General features: G+C 37.1%; 1 protein-coding gene and 1 long non-coding RNA gene across 2 annotated transcripts in view; one reads left to right on the plus strand and one right to left on the minus strand.

Moving 5' to 3' along the window:
• Positions 1-947, plus strand: part of LOC133659855 (uncharacterized) — a 61,196-nt gene extending 60,249 nt beyond the window's left edge. Inside the window, exon 4 of the long non-coding RNA XR_009827727.1 lies at positions 1-947. This exon is cut by the window's left edge and continues 1,962 nt beyond it. This is a non-coding gene — a long non-coding RNA (uncharacterized LOC133659855).
• Positions 1-1,197, minus strand: part of satb1b (SATB homeobox 1b) — a 235,211-nt gene extending 234,014 nt beyond the window's left edge. The window contains exon 1 of the mRNA XM_062062651.1: positions 1,092-1,197. The gene's annotated coding sequence lies outside the window, so the exon portion shown is untranslated. The remainder of the gene's footprint in view (positions 1-1,091) is intronic.
• Positions 1,198-20,381: the final 19,184 nt, after the last annotated feature.

The raw sequence follows: 20,381 nt of genomic DNA on the forward strand, positions 1-20,381 counted from the left end.
GGTCATTTTTCAACCAATATTCTACAACACAAATACAACATTGATACAACATGCCTTTTGACGATGTTTAATCAATGTTGGGTTCTTGCGTTGATTTGACCATTGAAATTGTGGTCATTTTTCGACCAATATTCTACAACACAAATTCAACGTTGAAACAACATGCTTTTTGACGACGTTTATTCAATGTCAGGTTGTGACGTTGATTTGACCATTGAAGTTGTGGTCATTTTTCAACCAATATTCTACAACACAAATACAACGTTGGGTTCTCGCGTTGATTTGACCATTGAAATGTTGGCCATTTCCCAACCAATATTCTACAACGTTGCAACGACATGCTTTTTGACGACGTTTACTCAACGTCAGGTTGTGACGTCGATTTGACCCGTGAAATGTTGACACTTTTCAATCAACAACGCGGATCCGACGTTTGGACATCAACGTTGCCTCAATTTACAAACTATTTTTACAACGTTGTTTCAAAGGTCAGTTTTTAAAGGACACGTACGTACGATCAACGTTGTATCAACGTCCCGTGCCTGCGGGGGCTGTCGAGACACCTCACCCGCCTTGTGCCGCCAACGCTGGTGCAAATGTAAATAACTTAATAGCAGTAATAAACATGAGGCGGTTCGAACCTTTTGTTTTCATGAGATCATTTTAAATATCTCTCCACTTGCAGTTAGTCAAGTATTGAAAAGGAACGTATCATCTTGCAGAAATCCTTTTTTTTTCTTTCTTTCGTGGCCCATTTTTTTTCTATTTGAATGCCATCATTTCTATTTACCATTAAGCCCGCCATTCATAGCCGGCTCTTAAGTTTTTAATTCCTATTTGTATCTCTCGCTTTATGAAATATTCAATCCCTGCAGCAGCCACTTTGGAGTCCATGTGGGTTTTAAGTGATTCGGAAGGTCTGCACATTTTGCCTTTTAATTTATTTAGACGACACATTTATTTATTTATATATATTTTTTTCATTATTATTATTATTATTGCATCCTTGAAATTGCAAGGAGAAGCACTCTTTCGCTGTCATCCAAAGTGATGCAGAAAGTAAAAAAAAAGTGTGATGATGGCGGACGTACCTGGGAAGTCAGCAGTGGTTTTCCATCAAAAGTTGAACAACCTCCGCTCTCTGACGCAAAACACTTAGCGTGGATCCAAAAAGAAAAATTAAAAACAGGGAAATTTAAAAAAAAAAAAAAAAAAAAAAAAAAGTGTTTTGTTTCGAAGATATGTCTTCCCCGGGGGAGGCGGGCGGGGGCTGGGTGGTCGCTCGGGTCGGAGGCTGAAGTTTGAGCCGCGCACGGCGGGGAGGATGGAGCCGAGGGATGCGCGCTTGGAGGAAGAGGAGAGGCGAGTGGCGGCAAGGAGAGGCGCGCTTTGAGAGGGCGGCAGGTAACACAAGCACCGCCCCTCCCCGCTGCTCCGATGCTCGAATCGATCATTTGCCAGCTGTGCCGCAGCTTGCCCCACTTTGCGCTTTTTTTCCTTTTTTTTTTTTTCTTTCTTTTTTTTTAAATACATGTGTGCGCGCTTCCTCCCCGGGGACGAGTTGGACGAAAGAATGTGCGTGCGTTCCAGAAACAGAAGTAAAAAATAAATAACGCACTTGCTTAAAACATTTTTTTTAACTGTTTTGCACGCAATCAAAACAAACGCATTATTTGTTGTTTCCGCTGACCCGTGAACGCACCGTTTTTAATAGGGAGGGACTTTTTTGGTCAGGCAGCAAAAAATAAAGGGCCCGTTCAAATTCGAAATAAATGATCCAATAAGGATAATTATAATAAACGGCTTAATTTTAATTTAATTCAACAAAAAAATGAGAAAAGTTCAACTCTGGGAAGTCTTGTTAAAACACAGCTGCGGATGGAGAATCATGTTCTTTGTGTTCTTAATTCCTAAAGTAAAAATACCAACAAAAAACAAACGAGATGATTTCCACATATTACAAATATTAAAAAAACGCCTGAGTTAAATTTCCTATACGTCAATAGCTGGAATGTCATATTGTAATGATGGTTATTATCATACCTCTGCAGGCTTGTGGAGGAATTACCCTGACATTTATTTTGAAATCGGAAATATTAAGAGCTTTTTTATTTATTTAATTGCTGGTGTTCATGTTGTGATTGACACATTACGCATTCTTTTTTTCCCTCTCTCAACAGGAATGCAGCTCTAACTAAGGAAATACATAATATTTTGCAGCAAAACTAAACACACAAAGTTTTACTTTTTTTATTTATACAAGGGGGAGGTGATTACAATCATATAATTGATAATTTAGACACAGTTCTTGGAATGAAGATGGTTTGAGACCTCCATAAAACTTTCCTTATGGAACTTGTGAGATCTGCATTCATTTAAATACAAAAGAAAAGGTAGGAACTAAGTGTTTCCACACCATCGCTCCTCCAGGGAGACAAAAAATGAGAACAGAAAAAGACGTTCCAATGTGCATCATTATAAATTCCTGCAGTGCTCGGAAGTGTTTTCATCATTACGGACAACAGCTGGTGATTTTAATGTGTGTTGTTGTTGGTTTTTTTTAATCTAAACAAGTTCCACACACAAGTTGGAGCCTCCTGAGGAGGTGCGTGTCCTCTGCGTGTCCACAAGGGGGCCTCAGTGAGTGCGCTGTGACTAAGAGGAAGTGCAGCTAATGATGACCTTTCTCTCTCTCTCTCTCTCCATTTAGGAGCTTTTTTTTTTTAACTTTTGGGGTTCTCGGCTTGATGCTGGTGATGTTTCCACGGCGGCGACAAACCCTGACCCCCGCGCACTCCCCCACACGCTTTAAAAGCGACGTGGACCACTTCCAAGACGTTAACGCGCCGCGTTTAGGCGGGCAAAGCATAAAGAGGGCACTAACGCGACAGAGACGCAAACAAATCAAAGCAGCAGCCGTCTGCACTTAGAACAATAAAAAGCACTCGGATAATTACAAGGGTGAGTCACCCCGGAATTAATCTTTTCAACGCGTAACGAAAGACGCAGACGCTCCGGCCTCTTATTTGATATCTTAATGACAGGCCATGGACTCTTCTAGAAGTCATTTGTCTCACAGAGAAAAATGTCGAAGAGAGAAGACGTCTCGGCTCAATCTAGACATTTTTATGCTCAGGTGGGTTTTTTTTTTTTTTTTTTTTTTTTTTTTTTGTGGTTTGCTAACTTTCCCTGAAATCTTCTTCTTTAATTGTCAGCTCTTAAATATAAGGATTGCAGACTGGGTGGGGGGAGTACGGTGGCTGCTTGGGGTGTAAAAAAAATAAAAATAATTCAGATTAATCGCGATTCTTATTTATAACGATTATTAATCGATTTAAAAAAAAAAAAAATTTATATTATTTTTTTATCTGTCCTGTCTGGCCACTCAGGAAAACCATATTTTTTGATGTAGAGGAGGGGTGTCAAACTAATTTTAGCTCAAATCTATTCCCAAGTGGACCAGACTGGTAAAACCATAGCATGATAACTTAAAAATAAAGACAACTTCAGATTGTTTTCTTTGTGGTTTGCTAACTTTCCCTGAAATCTTCTTCTTTAATTGTCAGCTCTTAAATATAAGGATTGCAGACTGGGTAAGGGGGAGTACGGTGGCTGCTAGAGGTATCAACAACAACAACAAAATTCAGATTAATCGCGATTCTTATTTATAACAATTATTAATCGATTAAAAAAACATTTTACATTGTTTAATTTTTTTTAAAAATCTGTCCTGTCTGGCCACCTAGGCAAATCATATTGTTGATGTAGAGGAGGGGTGTCAAACTCATTTTAACTCAAATATATTCCCAAGTGGGCCGGACTGGTAAAACCATGGCATGATAACTTAAAAATAAAGACAACTTCAGATTGTTTTCTTTGTGGTTTGCTATCTTTCCCTGAAATCTTCTTCTTTAATTGTCAGCTTTTAAATATAAGGATTGCAGACTTGGGGGGGGGGGGGGGTGAGTACGGTGGCTGCTAGGGGTGTCAAAAAAAGTAAAAATTTTCATATTAATCACGATTTTTATTTATAGTGATTATTAATTGATTAAAAAAAAAAGTTTTCTTTATTTTTTTTGTTTAATCTGTCCTGTCTGGCCACTCAGGCAAATCATATTGTTGATGTAGAGGAGGGGTGTCAAACTCATTTTAGCTCATATCTATTCCCAAGTGGGCCGGACTGGTAAAACCATGGCATGATAACTTAAAAATAAAGACAACTTCAGATTGTTTTCTTTGTGGTTTGCTAACTTTCCCTGAAATCTTCTTCTTTAATTGTCAGCTTTTAAATATAAGGATTGCAGACTTGGGGGGGGGGGGGGAGTACAGTGGCTGCTAGAGGTGTCAAAAAAAAAAAAAAAAAAAAAAAATCAGATTAATCGCGATTCTTATTTATAACGATTATTAATCTATTAAAATAAACTTCTTATTTTATTTTTTTTAGTTTATTTATTTAATCTGCTCTGTCTGGCCACTCAGGCAAATCATATTGTTGATGTAGAGGAGGGGTGTCAAATTCCTTTTAGCTCAAATCTATTCCCAAGTGGGCCGGACTGGTAAAAGACCGGCCAACTTTTTTTTAAGTTATCATGGCATGATAACTTAAAAATAAAGACAACTTCAGATTGTTTTCTTTGTTTTTTGCTAACTTTCCCTGATATCTTCTTTAATCGTCAGCTTTTAAATATAAGGATTGCAGACTGGGTAGGGGGGAGTACGGTGGCTGCTAGAGGTGTCAAAAAAAAAAAAAAAGTCAGATTAATCGCGATTCTTATTTATAACGATTATTAATCGATTAAAAAAACATTTTAAATTGTTTAATTTTTTTTTTTTAAATCTGTCCTGTCTTGCCACCTAGGCAAATCATATTGTTGATGTAGAGGAGGGGTGTCAAGCTCATTGTAACTCAAATATATTCCCAAGTGGGCCGGACTGGTAAAACCATGGCATGATAACTTAAAAATAAAGACAACTTCAGATTGTTTTCTTTGTTTTTTGCTAACTTTCCCTGAAATCTTCTTTAATTGTCAGCTTTTAAATATACGGATTGCAGACTGGGTAGGGGGGATGTACGGTGGCTGCTAGAGGTGTCAAAAAAAAAAAAAAGTCAGATTAATCGCAATTCTTATTTATAACGATTATTAATCGATTAAAAAAACATTTTACATTGTTTAATTTTTTTTTTTAAATCTGTCCTGTCTGGCCACTCAGGCAAATCATATTATTGATGTAGAGGAGGGGTGTCAAACTCATTTGAACTCATATCTATTCCCAAATGAGCCGGACTGGTAAAACCATGGCATGATAACTTAAAAATAAAGACAACTTCAGATTGTTTTCTTTGTGGTTTGCTAAGTTTCCCTGAAATCTTCTTCTTTAATCGTCAGCTTTTAAATATAAGGATTGCAGACATGGGGGGGAGTACGGTGGCTGCTAGGGGTGTCAAAAAAAAGTAACAATTTTCATATTAATCGCTATTCTTATTTATAATGATTATTAATCGATTAAAAAAAACTTTTTTCTTTATTTTTTTTATTTAATCTGTCCTGTCTGGCCACTCAGGCAAATCATATTATTGATGTAGAGGAGGGGTGTCAAACTCATTTTAACTCAAATATATTCCCAAGTGGGCCGGACTGGTAAAACCATGGCATGATATCTTAAAAATAAAGACAACTTCAGATTGTTTTCTTTGTGGTTTGCTAACTTTCCCTGAAATATTCTTCTTTAATTGTCAGCTCTTAAATATAAGGATTGCAGACTGGGGAGGGGGGAGTACGGTGGCTGCTTGGGGTGTCAAAAATAAAAATAAAAGATTTTTAGATTAAATGCGATTCTTATTTATAACGATTATTAATTGATTAAAAAAAACATTTGTGTGATTAGCTGTATTGTTCATGTACAGGAGGGGTGTCAAACTAATTTTGAGCTCAAATCTATTCCCAAATAGGAATAGATTTGAGTAAAACCATGGCATGATTAAAAATAGGGATTTCACCATCTACGGTCCGTAATATCATGAAAAGGTTCAGAGAATCTGGGGAAATCGCTTCACGTAAGCGGCAAGGCCTGTGACCTTCGATCCGTTCAGGCGGTACCGCATCAAAAAGCAGTGTGTAAAGGATATCACCACATGGGCTCAGGAACACTTCATAAAACCACTGTCAGTGACTACAGTTTGTCGTTACATGTGTAAGTGCAAGTTAAAACTCTACCATGCAAAGCGGAAGCCATTTATCAACAACACCCAGAAACGCCGTTGGCTTCGCTGGGCCCGAGCTCATCTAAGATGGACTGATACAAAGTGTAAAAGTGTTCTGTGGTCTGAAGAGTCCACATTTGAAATTGTTTTTGGAAACTGTGGACGTCGTGTCCTCCGGACCAAAGAGGAAAAGAACCATCCGGATTGTTATAGGCGCAAAGTGTAAAAGCCAGCATGTGTGATGGTATGGGGGTGTATTAGTGCCCAAGACATGGGTAACTTACACATCTGTGAAGGCGCCATTAATGCTGAAAGGTACATACAGGTTTTGGAGCAACATATGTTGCCATCCAAGCAACGTTATCATGGACGCCCCTGCTTATTTCGGCAAGACAATGCCAAGCCACGTGTTACATCAACCTGGCTTCATAGTAAAAGAGTGCGGGTACTAGACTGGCCTGCCTGTAGTCCAGACCTGTCTCCCATTGAAAATGTGTGGCGCATTATGAAGCGTAAAATACCACAACGGAGACCCCCGGACTGTTGAACAACTTAAGCTGTACATCAAGCAAGAATGGGAAAGAATTCCACCTGAGAAGCTTCAAAAATGTGTCTCCTCAGTTCCCAAACCTATACTGAGTGTTGTTAAAAGGAAAGGCCGTGTAACACAGTGGTAAAAATGCCCCTGTGCCAACTTCTTTGCAATGTGTTGCTGTCATTAAATTCTAAGTTAATGATTATTCGCAAAAAAAATAAGTTTCTCAGTTAATGTCATGGCTGTCTTGAGTTTCCAATAATTTCTACAACTCTTATTTTTTTGTGATAGAGTGATTGGAGCACATACTTGTTGGTCACAAAAAACATTCATGAAGTTTATTTCTTTAATTAATTTATTGTGGGTCTACTGAAAATGTGAGCAAATCTGCTGAGTCAAAAGTATACATACAGCAACATACAGTATCAATTTTCTTGATGTAGAAAAAGTTACAATCAAATCAAATGAGCTTCATGGCCTCTTAACTTCATGTGAGTGATTATGATTGACTTCTCTGAGCCCATTTAAATAGGGCTCATGTGATGCAGTCATTAGACTCGGTTACAAACGCGACAATGGTGAAGTCAAAGAAACTCAGCACGGATCTGAAAAAACTAATCATTGACTTGAACAAGTCGGGAAAGTCACTTGGAGCCATTTCAAAGCAGCTTAAGGTCCCAAAAGCAACTGTGCAGACAATTGTTTGTAAGTATAAAGTGCATGGCACAGTTTTGTCACTGCCACGATCAGGAAGAATCGTGTTGAATCCAGAATCGATTCTGAATCGAACCATCACCCCAGGAATGAGATCGAATTGGTAGGTTCCCAAAGATTCACACCCCTTGTGAATGGCGTTAATGGTGTTCCTAATATAATGGCCTTGACTGCAGGTATGTGTGTGTGTGAGAATGTGCTGCTGCTCCTCAGGGACGCGAACACTCACCGGAAGAATCTTTAAATCAGCCGCAACATTGTATCAAACGCGTGGCTCAAAGCGTTGGGAAAAAAAGTAGCGGCTTGTACAAAACCCAAAAGCAGTGAAGTTGGCACGTTGTGTAATTCGTAAATAAAAACAGAATACAATGATTTGCAAATCCTTTTCAACTTATATTCAATTGAATAGACTGCAAAGACAAGATATTTAATGTTCCAACTGAGAAACTTCATTTTTTTTTTGCAAATAATCTGTTACGGCACAGTCCTCTCCTGCACACGTCACTCCGCCGGCAGCCGGCAGCTGGATTCAATCTGCAATCAGCGCACCTGTTGGTGATGATCTTGCTGGGCTTCATAAGCCAATGCAGACCTGCGTTCCGGGCCAGAACGTAACCATCCGTTCCTGTACCATAAGCGATCTTAGCTCTATGCAACCCTGCTCTCTCGCTCTCTCTCTCTCTCTCTCTCTCTCTCTCTCTCTCTCTCTCTCTCTGTGTTTTCCCCTCCGTGTCTCATTGTGTCTTCCTTGTCGCCCTCCCGACAGTCTGCCTTCGTTCTCGTCAGTTCTTGGTTCTCTGCTTCCCGGACTGCCTCCTCGATCCTCGACCCCCGCTTGGACACGGACTTCCTACGCCCCGCTTAGCCCCCGACTTACTGCCTGTCTCTCGGATCACGAGCCTTCTTGCCTTGTCCCTCTTCATTCAACATTCGGTAACACACTACAGCTAATCACACACATAGCCTCACACACACACTTTGGGTTCAAGTTCACACACGCCATTCCCCTTTTTTAATATTATTATTGTTTGATTATTTTATTTATATATATATATATATATATATATATATATATATATATATATATATATATATATATATATATATATATATATATATATATATATGGTAAATATATATAATAAAAATCATAGAGCTTTACTTCCCCTTGTGGTGCTGTGCCATCAACTCCCTCCTGCAAACACAACATAATCATTAACTTAGAATTTAATGGCAGCAACACATTGCAAAAAAGTTGGCACAGGGGCATTTTTACCACTGTGCTACATGGCCTTTCCTTTTAACAATACTCAGTAAATGTTTGGGAACTGAGGAGACACATTTTTGAAGCTTTTCAGGTGGAATTCTTTCCCATTCTTGCTTGATGTACAGCTTAAAATGTTCAACAGTCCGGGGGTCTCCGTTGTCGTATTTTAGGCTTCATATTGCGTCACACATTTTCAATGGGAGACAGGTCTGGACTACAGGCAGGCCAGTCTAGTACCTGCACTCTTTTACTATGAAGCCACACTGTTGTAACATGTGGCTTGGCATTGTCTTGCTGAAATAAGCAGGGGCGTCATGGTAAAGTTGCTTGGATGGCAACATATGTTGCTCCAAAACCTGTATGTACCTTTCAGCATTAATGGTGCCTTCACAGATGTGTAAGTTACCCATGTCTTGGGCACTAATACACCCCCATACCATCACAGATGCTGGCTTTTCAACTTTGCACCTATAACAATCCGGATGGTTCTTTTCCTCTTTGGTCCGGAGGACACGACGTCCACAGTTTCCAAAAATTTTTTCAAATGTGGACTCCTCAGACCACAGAACACTTTTACACTTTGCATCAGTCCATCTTAGATGAGCTCGGGCCCAGCGAAGCCGGCGGCGTTTCTGGGTGTTGTTGATAAATGGCTTTTGCTTTGCATGGTAGAGTTTTAACTTCCACTTACAGATGTAGCGACCGACTGTAGTTACTGACAGTGTTTTTTTTAAGTGTTCCTGAGCCCATGTGGTGATATCCTTTACACACTGATGTCGGTTTTTGATGCAGTACCACTTGAGGGATCGAAGGTCAAAGGCATTCAATGTTGGTTTTCAGCCTTGCTGGTTGCTTGCAGTGATTTCTCCAGATTCTCTGAACCTTTTGATGATATTACAGACCTTAGATGGTGAAATCCCTAAATTCCTTGCAATAGCTGGTTGAGAAATGTTGTTCTTGTGAACAATTTGCTCACGCATTCGTTGACAAAGTGGTGACCCTCGCCCCATCCTTGTTTGTGAATGACTGAGCATTTCATGGAATCTACTTTTGTACCCAATCATGGCACCCACCTGTTCCCAATTAGCCTGTTCACCTGTGGGATGTTCCAAATAAGTGTTTGATGAGCATTCCTCAACTTTCTCAGTCTTTTTTGCCACTTGTGCCAGCTTTTTTGAAACATGTTGCAGGCATCAAATTCCACATGAGCTAATATTTGCGAAAAATAACAAAGTTTTCCAGTTTGAACGTTAAGTATCTTGTCTTTGCAGTCTATTCGATTGAATTTTGTAGACCGGACTTAAATTTTTGTTGAAATCCTGTGCTTTTCTTTAGATCAGGGTTACAAAGAACACCTAAAACATTGATACACAATTTATAAAAAAAAAAAAAAACACATCTTGATTAGATGTTATTGAAAAAGAAAAATCATTCAAAACATCGCAACTTTTGTCGCAGCTTTCTTTAAAAGCTGCCATGAATTTGGGCGTTTTAGACCGCGACAATCAGTCCAAAAAAAAAATCCACAGAATCCTGGATAGACTGAAGAATGGAGTCGCAGGTTCCAGGTCAACTTCTGAAGTTCCACAGCCAGCGCTGACTGTCGCCAGCGACGTGGAACTAGGCGGCGCCAGCTAATAGGAGATTGATTAAAGCTAATTAGCGCGCGGCGTGTGGGTGGAACTTAGCGGCGATGCAGCTGTCAGTCGGAACCAGGTGGAGCGCCGCGGGGAAGTCTTCGCTAACTCGTCGGAGATGAATCACTGACAGCAAGGCGGGGAGATGAGAGGGGTAAACCCAACTCTGCGTGCTGGAGTTGAGGGGATTTGAACACACCGAGATCGTTTCAGTTCCAAACTGTCAGCGACAATTTCGCCTGTCGGGAGAAGCCGAACCCTCAGAAACTCAGTTCAGACTTGAACTTTACTTGCCTCCTGCACCAGTCCTGGAGATCTCGTTAAACAATCAGGACCAAGTTAGACCTGCGTGCTTCCAAACAACGGCCGGTCTATGTCTAAGCGGTCTGCAGGTACGTTCCCCGGGTCAGCGCCAAGTCTCACGTCTGAGGACCGTAATGGCTCGAAGAAGGTCAGCTGGAGGTTTGGCCCAACAACTCATTTCTCCCTCATGACATCTCAGGGCAGATAAGGTTGATCTGGGGTGTTTAACTCGAAATTTGAAGCATTTTTTGGACTGCGGGTGTTGTTGATGCGGGTGTTGTTGATGCGTTGACTAAAAAAACATGAATAGACCTTTGTCCACCACAAGTTCAGGAACTTTAAGTTCCTTGGAACTGTGGACTTGTGTGGTTTGTGTTTCCACCACATTTCACAATTCAGGGTCGTTCAAAAATATCCGTTTGAACTCAATTGTAATACACTTTTCCACCACCGGTGGCAGTAATGACAACATCAAACAAACAGAAGTCTGGAACTAAAGTCATAAACCAGGGGTGTCGTACTCGTTTTAGCTCAGGGGCCGCATGGAGGAATAATCTGTGCACACGCGGGCTCAACTATTAAAATCATGGCATTAAAACTAAACAAATAAAGACAACTTCAGATTGTTTTTCTTTGTCTTACTTTGGCCAAAAATAGAATAAACAAATTCTGAAAATATTACAATAAAAATATGGGAAAAAAATACCGCCAGCGGTAAAGTTTAGATTCATGAAGGAAAGAAGAAAGTGAATGAATAAATTCACATATGCATAAAATGTTGTTTTCTTTTGTATTATTATTTTTTTTTTATGAATTAAGTAACGTTTATGACAACCTTTTTCCAAAACACAATATAGAATGTGAGATATAACAGGGTAATGCACACATTTATCATTTGTTTTCAAAATGCTTACAAAAAAGTGGGACCCCAAAAATTCACCAACACTGATGGGAGTATTGGTGCGTGCAAAACAGCAGCAGGTGGCTGTGGCCTGCGGGCCGGCTCTAATACTAATCAAATATCATGCCATTTATAATTGACTTTGACACCCCTGTCATAAGCGCAAAAATTATGACTAAAGTGGTGAAAATGTATTTGCACTTTAATTTTGTTTATTTTTTGATTTTGTTACATTTTATGTAAGAAACATAATAATTATTAATTTAGTTTATTGATTTCATCACAACGTAATTGTATGGACATTTACGTTATTCAAGTCATTTGGACAAGGTTGTAAACTGTAGGTTGGATTTAGTTATTGAATATGATGAAAATAAAGAGTAAGATTGGTAATTTAGTGTTAATATTGGAGTGGGCTCCGGGCCCTTTTGTAGTGGTTAAAGTTGGGCCCCAAGGTAAAACAAGGTTAGGAACCCCTGGTTTATACAAATCAGGCTGATGACGTACGGATGAGTGGTACAGTATATTTCTACACTGATACCATGTAAACAATATTTATTTTAATAAAGTGTAAGTAAAGGAGAATCAATAATATACAAAACGATAAGATTTAAAAAAACAAAGTGTACCGAATTTTACATAAAAAGTCAGGCTTTTGTGCGCAATGTCCAACAGTCAGAAAGTGGTCCTCTCAGTAAATGATGAATTCATGAGGGTCAGGCGGTTCCTTTTGGTCCATTTCAGCTGTAAATAACAACATATAAATAATAAATGTCAGTTTTTATCTGTGAATAACAATATATGAATAATAAATGTCAGTGTTCATCTGTAAATAACAATATATCAATAATAAATGTCAGTGTTTATCTGTAAATAACAATATTTAAATAGCAAATGTCAGTGCTTATCTGTAAATAATACATGTCAGTGTTTATCTGTAAATAACAATATATCAATAGAAAATGTCAGTGTTTATCTGTAAATAATAATATTTAAATAGCAAATGTCAGTGTTTATCTGTAAATAACAATATATATATATATATATATATATATATACATATATATATACATGTATATATATATATATATATATATATATATATATATACATATATATATATACATATATATATATAGAGATATAAATAATAAATGTCAGTGTTTATCTGTAAATAACAATATAGCAATAATACATGTCAGTGTTTATCTGTAAATAACAATATTTAAATAACAAATGTCAGTGTTTATCTGTAAATAACTATATATATGTATATATATATATATATATATATATATATATATACATATATATATATATATATATATATATATATATATATATATATATATATATATATATATATATATATATATATATATATATATATATATATATATATATAAATTCAGTGTTTATCTGTAAATAACAATATATAAATAATACATCTCAGTGTTTATCTGTAAATAACAATATATAAATAATACATGTCAGTGTTTATCTGTAAATAACAATATATAAATAATACATGTCAGTGTGTATCTGTAAATAACAATATATAAATAGCAAATGTCAGTGTTTATCTGTAAATAACTATATATATATATATATATATATATATATATATGTATATATGTGTGTGTATAATACATGTCAGTGTTTGTCTGTAAATAACAATATATATATAATGTCAGTGTTTATCTGTAAATAACAATATTTAAATAGCAAATGTCAGTGTTTATCTGTAAATGACAATATATCAATAATAAATGTCAGTGTTTATCTGTAAATAACAATATATCAATAATAAATAACAGTGTTTATCTGTAAATAACAATATATCAGACAGTGTTGACAACGCTGTGGATACTTCCTGAATGTTTCAAACCACAAATAGCTTGTCCATTGCTTTATTTGTCATTACTAATGCTAGCATGCTTACACTTTTAGCCAATTTTGCAACCAAAAACCTCTGAGGCAAATAACTTTGTACTTGACACATGCCAACTGTTAGCATGCTAAACGTTATTGTGCTAACTTTTTTAGCCAAGTTTGCCGCCAAACACAGCCGAGCCTTATAATTTAGTACTTGACACTTGCTAACTGTTAGTATGCTAACATTACCATGCTAACATTTTTTTTGCCAATTTTTCAGCCAGAAGCCTCAGAGTCATACAACTTGGTACTTCACACATACTAACTGTTAGCATGCCAATGTTAACATGCTAGCATGCTAAGATTACCATGCTAACATTTTTTTGCCTATTTTGCAGCCGAACACCTTAAGAGTCATATAACCTGGTACTTGAAACATGTTAACTGTTGGCATGCTAACATTACCATGCTAACTTATTTAACCAATTTTGCAGCCAGACACCTCAGAGTCTTTTAACTTGGTTCTTGAAACATGCTAACTGTTAGCACGCTAACGTTACCATACTAATTTTTTTTTAGACAATTTTGCTGCCAAACACACATCTGAGTCGTATAACTTGGTACTTGACACATGCTAACTGTTAGCATGCTAACATTACCATGATAGCATGCTAACATTACAAAGCTAACTTTTTTTTTGCTAATTTTGCATCCGAAGCCTTTAGAGTCATATAAGTTGGTACTTGACACATGTTAACCGTTAGCATGCTAACATAACAATGCTAAATTTTTATAAGTCAATTTTGCAGCCAAACACCTCTAAGTCATAAACCTTGGTACTTGACACATGCTAAATGTTAGCATGGTAATTTTATTATGCTAACACTTTTAGCCAATTTTTCATCCAGACACCTCAGTCATATAACTTGGTCCTTGACAATTGCTAAATTTCAGCATGCTAACAATTTTTTTTAGCCAATTTTGCAGCCTAGCACCTTAATCAATCAATGTCAATCAATGTTTATTTATATAGCCCTAAATCACAAGTGTCTCAAAGGGCTGCACAAGCCACAAGAGTCATATAACTTGGTACTTGAAATATCTTAACTGTTGACATATTAATATTACCATGCTAACTTTTTCAGCCAATTTTGCAGCCAGACACCTCAGAGTCATATAACTTGGTCCTTGACACCTGCTAAATTTTAGCATGCTAACATTACCATGCTAACTTTGTTAGCCAATTTTGCAGCCAGACACCTCAGAGTCTAATAACTTGGTACTTGACACATGCTAATTGTTGACATGCTAACATTACCATGCTAACTTTGTTAGCCAATTTTGCAGCCAGACACCTCAGAGTCTAATAACTTGGTACTTGACACATGCTAATTGTTGACATGCTAACATTACCATGCTAACTTTGTTAGCCAATTTTGCAGCCAGACACCTCAGAGTCATATAAGTTGGTACTTGACACATGCTAAATTTTAGCATGCTAACGTTAACATGCTAACTTTGTTAGCCAATTTTGCAGCTAGACACTTCAGAGTCATATAACTTGGTACTTGACACATGCTAACTGTTGACATGCTAACATTACCATGCTAACTTTGTTAGCCAATTTTGCAGCCAGACACCTCAGTCATATAACTTGTTTCTTGACACATGCTAACTCTTAGCATGGTAATTTTATCATGCTAACATTTTTAGCCAATTTTGCAGCCAGACACCTCAAAGTCATATAACTTGTTACTTGACACTTGCTAACTGTTAGCATGGTAATTTTATCATCCTAACATTTTTAGCCAGACACCTCAGAGTCATATAACTTGGTCCTAGACACATGCTAAATTTTAGCATGCTAACGTTAACATGCTAACTTTGTTAGCCAATTTTGCAGCCAGCCACCTCAGAGTCATATAAGTTGGTACTTGACACACGCTAACTGTTAGCATGCTAACATTAACATGCCAACTTTTTTTTTGCCAATTTTGCAGCCTAACATCTTAAGGGTCACATAACTTGGTACTTGACACATGCTAACTGTTAGCATGCTAACAATAACATGGTAAATGTTTTTGGTCAATTTTGCAGCCAGACACCTCAGAGTCATATAACTTGCTACTTGACACATGCTAACGGTTAGTATGGTAATTTTATTATGCTAACATTTTTAGCCAATTTTCCAGCCAGACACCTCAGAGTCATATAACTTGGTCCTTGACACATGCTAAATTTTAGCATGCTAACGTTAACATGCTAACTTTGTTAGCCAATTTTGCAGCCAGGCACCTCAGAGTCATATAACTTGGTACTTGACACATGCTAACTGTTGACATGCTAACATTACCACGCTAATTTTGTTAGCCAATTTTGCAGCCAGACACCTCAGAGTCATATAACTTGGTACTTGACACATGCTAACTGTTAGCATGCTAACAATAACATGCTAACTTTTTTTTGTCAATTTTGCAGCCAGACACCTCAGAGTCGTATAACTTGGTCCTTGACACATGCTAACTGTTAGCATGGTAATTTTATTATGCTAACATTTTTAGCCAATTTTTCAGTCGGACACCTCAGAGTCATATAATTTGGTCCTTGACACATGCTAACTATTAGCATGGTTATTTTTATTATGCTAACATTTTTAGCCAATTTTTCAGCCAGACACCTCAGAGTCGTATAACTCGGTCCTTGACACATGCTAAATTTTAACATGCTAACGTTAACATGCTAATTTTTTTTAGCCAATTTTTCAGTCGGACACCTCAGAGTCATATAACTTGGTCCTTGACACATGCTAACTATTAGCATGGTTATTTTTATTATGCTAACATTTTTAGCCAATTTTTCAGCCAGACACCTCAGGGTCGTATAACTCGGTCCTTGACACATGCTAAATTTTAACATGCTAACGTTAACATGCTAATTTTTGTTGGCCAATTTTGCAGCCTAGCACCTTAAGAGTCACATAACTTGGTACTTGACACATGCTAACTGTTAGCAAGCTAACAATAACATGCTAACTTTTTTGTCAATTTTGTAGCCAGACACCTCAGAGTCATATAACTTGTTACTTGACACATGCTAACGGTTAGTATGGTAATTTTATTATGCTAACATTTTTAGACAATTTTTCAGCCAGACACCTCAGAGTCATATAACTTGGTCCTTGACACATGCTTAATTTTAGCATGCTAACGTTAACATGCTAACTTTGTTAGCCAATGTTTTCAGCCGGACACCTCAGAGTCATATAACTTGGTCCTTGACACATGCTAACTATTAGCATGGTTATTTTTATTATGCTAACATTTTTAGCCAATTTTTCAGCCAGACACCTCAGAGTCGTATAACTCGGTCCTTGACACATGCTAAATTTTAACATGCTAACATTAACATGCTAATTTTTTTTAGCCAATTTTTCAGTCGGACACCTCAGAGTCATATAACTTGGTCCTTGACACATGCTAACTATTAGCATGGTTATTTTTATTATGCTAACATTTTTAGCCAATTTTTCAGCCAGACACCTCAGAGTCGTATAACTCGGTCCTTGACACATGCTCAATTTTAACATGCTAACGTTAACATGCTAATTTTTGTTGGCCATTTTTGCAGCCTAGCACCTAAAGAGTCACATAACTTGGTACTTGACACATGCTAACTGTTAGAAGCTAACAATAACATGCTAACTTTTTTTGGTCAATTTTGTAGCCAGACACCTCAGAGTCATATAACTTGTTACTTGACACATGCTAACGGTTAGTATGGTAATTTTATTATGCTAACATTTTTAGACAATTTTTCAGCCAGACACCTCAGAGTCATATAACTTGGTCCTTGACACATGCTTAATTTTAGCATGCTAACGTTAACATGCTAACTTTGTTAGCCAATTTTTTCAGCCAGACACCTCAGAGTCATATAACTTGGTCCTTGACACATGCTAACTATTAGCATGGTTATTTTTATTATGCTAACATTTTTAGCCAATTTTTCAGCCGGACACCTAAGAGTCGTATAACTCGGTCCTTGACACATGCTAACTGTTAGCATGGTTATTTTTATTATGCTAACATTTTTAGCCAATTTTTCAGCCAGACACCTCAGAGTCGTATAACTCGGTCCTTGACACATGCTAAATTTTAACATGCTAACGTTAACATGCTAATTTTTTTTGGCCAATTTTGCAGCCTAGCACCTTAAGAGTCACATAACTTGGTACTTGACACATGCTAACTGTTAGCAAGCTAACAATAACATGCTAACTTTTTTTTGTCAATTTTGTAGCCAGACACCTCAGAGTCATATAACTTGTTACTTGACACATGCTAACGGTTAGTATGGTAATTTTATTATGCTAACATTTTTAGACAATTTTTCAGCCAGACACCTCTGAGTCATATAACTTGGTCCTTGACACATGCTTAATTTTAGCATGCTAACGTTAACATGCTAACTTTGTTAGCCAATTTTTTTCAGCCAGACACCTCAGAGTCATATAACTTGGTCCTTGACACATGCTAACTATTATCATGGTTATTTTTATTATGCTAACATTTTTAGCCAATTTTTCAGCCAGACACCTCAGAGTCGTATAACTCGGTCCTTGACACATGCTAAATTTTAACATGCTAACGTTAACATGCTAATTTTTTTCAGCCAATTTTTCAGTCGGACACCTCAGAGTCATATAACTTGGTCCTTGACACATGCTAACTATTAGCATGGTTATTTTTATTATGCTAACATTTTTAGCCAATTTTTCAGTCAGACACCTCAGAGTCGTATAACTCGGTCCTTGACACATGCTAAATTTTAACATGCTAACGTTAACATGCTAATTTTTTTTGGCCAATTTTGCAGCCTAGCACCTTAAGAGTCACATAACTTGGTACTTGACACATGCTAACTGTTAGCAAGCTAACAATAACATGCTAACTTTTTTTTGTCAATTTTGTAGCCAGACACCTCAGAGTCATATAACTTGTTACTTGACACATGCTAACGGTTAGTATGGTAATTTTATTATGCTAACATTTTTAGACAATTTTTCAGCCAGACACCTCTGAGTCATATAACTTGGTCCTTGACACATGCTTAATTTTAGCATGCTAACGTTAACATGCTAACTTTGTTAGCCATTTTTTTCAGCCAGACACCTCAGAGTCATATAACTTGGTCCTTGACACATGCTAACTATTAGCATGGTTATTTTTATTATGCTAACATTTTTAGCCAATTTTTCAGCCAGACACCTCAGAGTCGTATAACTCGGTCCTTGACACATGCTCAATTTTAACATGCTAACGTTAACATGCTAATTTTTGTTGGCCAATTTTGCAGCCTAGCACCTTAAGAGTCACATAACTTGGTACTTGACACATGCTAACTGTTAGCAAGCTAACAATAACATGCTAACTTTTTTTTGTCAATTTTGTAGCCAGACACCTCAGAGTCATATAACTTGTTACTTGACACATGCTAACGGTTAGTATGGTAATTTTATTATGCTAACATTTTTAGACAATTTTTCAGCCAAACACCTCAGAGTCATATAACTTGGTCCTTGACACATGCTAAATTTTAACATGCTAACGTTAACATGCTAATTTTTTTTGGCCAAATTTGCAGCCTAGCACCTTAAGAGTCACATAACTTGGTACTTGACACATGCTAACTGTTAGCAAGCTAACAATAACATGCTAACTTTTTTTTGTCAATTTTGTAGCCAGACACCCCAGAGTCATATAACTTGTTACTTGACACATGCTAACGGTTAGTATGGTAATTTTATTATGCTAACATTTTTAGACAATTTTTCAGCCAGACACCTCAGAGTCATATAACTTGGTCCTTGACACATGCTTAATTTTAGCATGCTAATGTTCACATGCTAACTTTGTTAGCCAATTTTTTCAGCCAAACACCTCAGAGTCATATAACTTGGTCCTTGACACATGCTAACTATTAGCATGGTTATTTTTATTATGCTAACATTTTTAGCCAATTTTTCAGCCAGACACCTCAGAGTCGTATAACTCGGTCCTTGACACATGCTAAATTTTAACATGCTAACGTTAACATGCTAAATTTTTTTTGCCAATTTTTCAGTCGGACACCTCAGAGTCATATAACTTGGTCCTTGACACATGCTAACTATTAGCATGGTTATTTTTATTATTCTAACATTTTTAGCCAATTTTTCAGCCAGACACCTCAGCGTCGTATAACTCGGTCCTTGACACATGCTAAATTTTAACATGCTAACGTTAACATGCTAATTTTTGTTGGCCAATTTTGCAGCCTAGCACCTTAAGAGTCACATAACTTGGTACTTGACACATGCTAACTGTTAGCCAGCTAACAATAACATGCTAACTTTTTTTGGTCAATTTTGTAGCCAGACACCTCAGAGTCATATAACTTGTTACTTGACACATGCTAAGGGTTAGTATGGTAATTTTATTATCCTAACATTTTTAGACAATTTTTCAGCCAGACACCTCAGAGTCATATAACTTGGTCTTTGACACATGCTTAATTTTAGCATGCTAACGTTAACATGCTACCTTTGTTAGCCAATTTTTTCAGCCAGACACCTCAGAGTCATATAACTTGGTCCTTGACACATGCTAACTATTAGCATGGTTATTTTTATTATGCTAACATTTTTAGCCAATTTTTCAGCCAGACACCTAAGAGTCGTATAACTCGGTCCTTGACACATGCTAACTATTAGCATGGTTATTTTTATTATGCTAACATTGTTAGCCAATTTTTCAGCCAGACACCTCAGAGTCGTATAACTCGGTCCTTGACACATGCTAAATTTTAACATGCTAACGTTAACATGCTAATTTTTTTTGGCCAATTTTGCAGCCTAGCACCTTAAGAGTCACATAACTTGGTACTTGACACATGCTAACTGTTAGCAA

The sequence above is a fragment of the Entelurus aequoreus genome, linkage group LG11, assembly GCF_033978785.1.
Source record: "Entelurus aequoreus isolate RoL-2023_Sb linkage group LG11, RoL_Eaeq_v1.1, whole genome shotgun sequence".
Lineage (NCBI taxonomy): Eukaryota > Metazoa > Chordata > Actinopteri > Syngnathiformes > Syngnathidae > Entelurus > Entelurus aequoreus.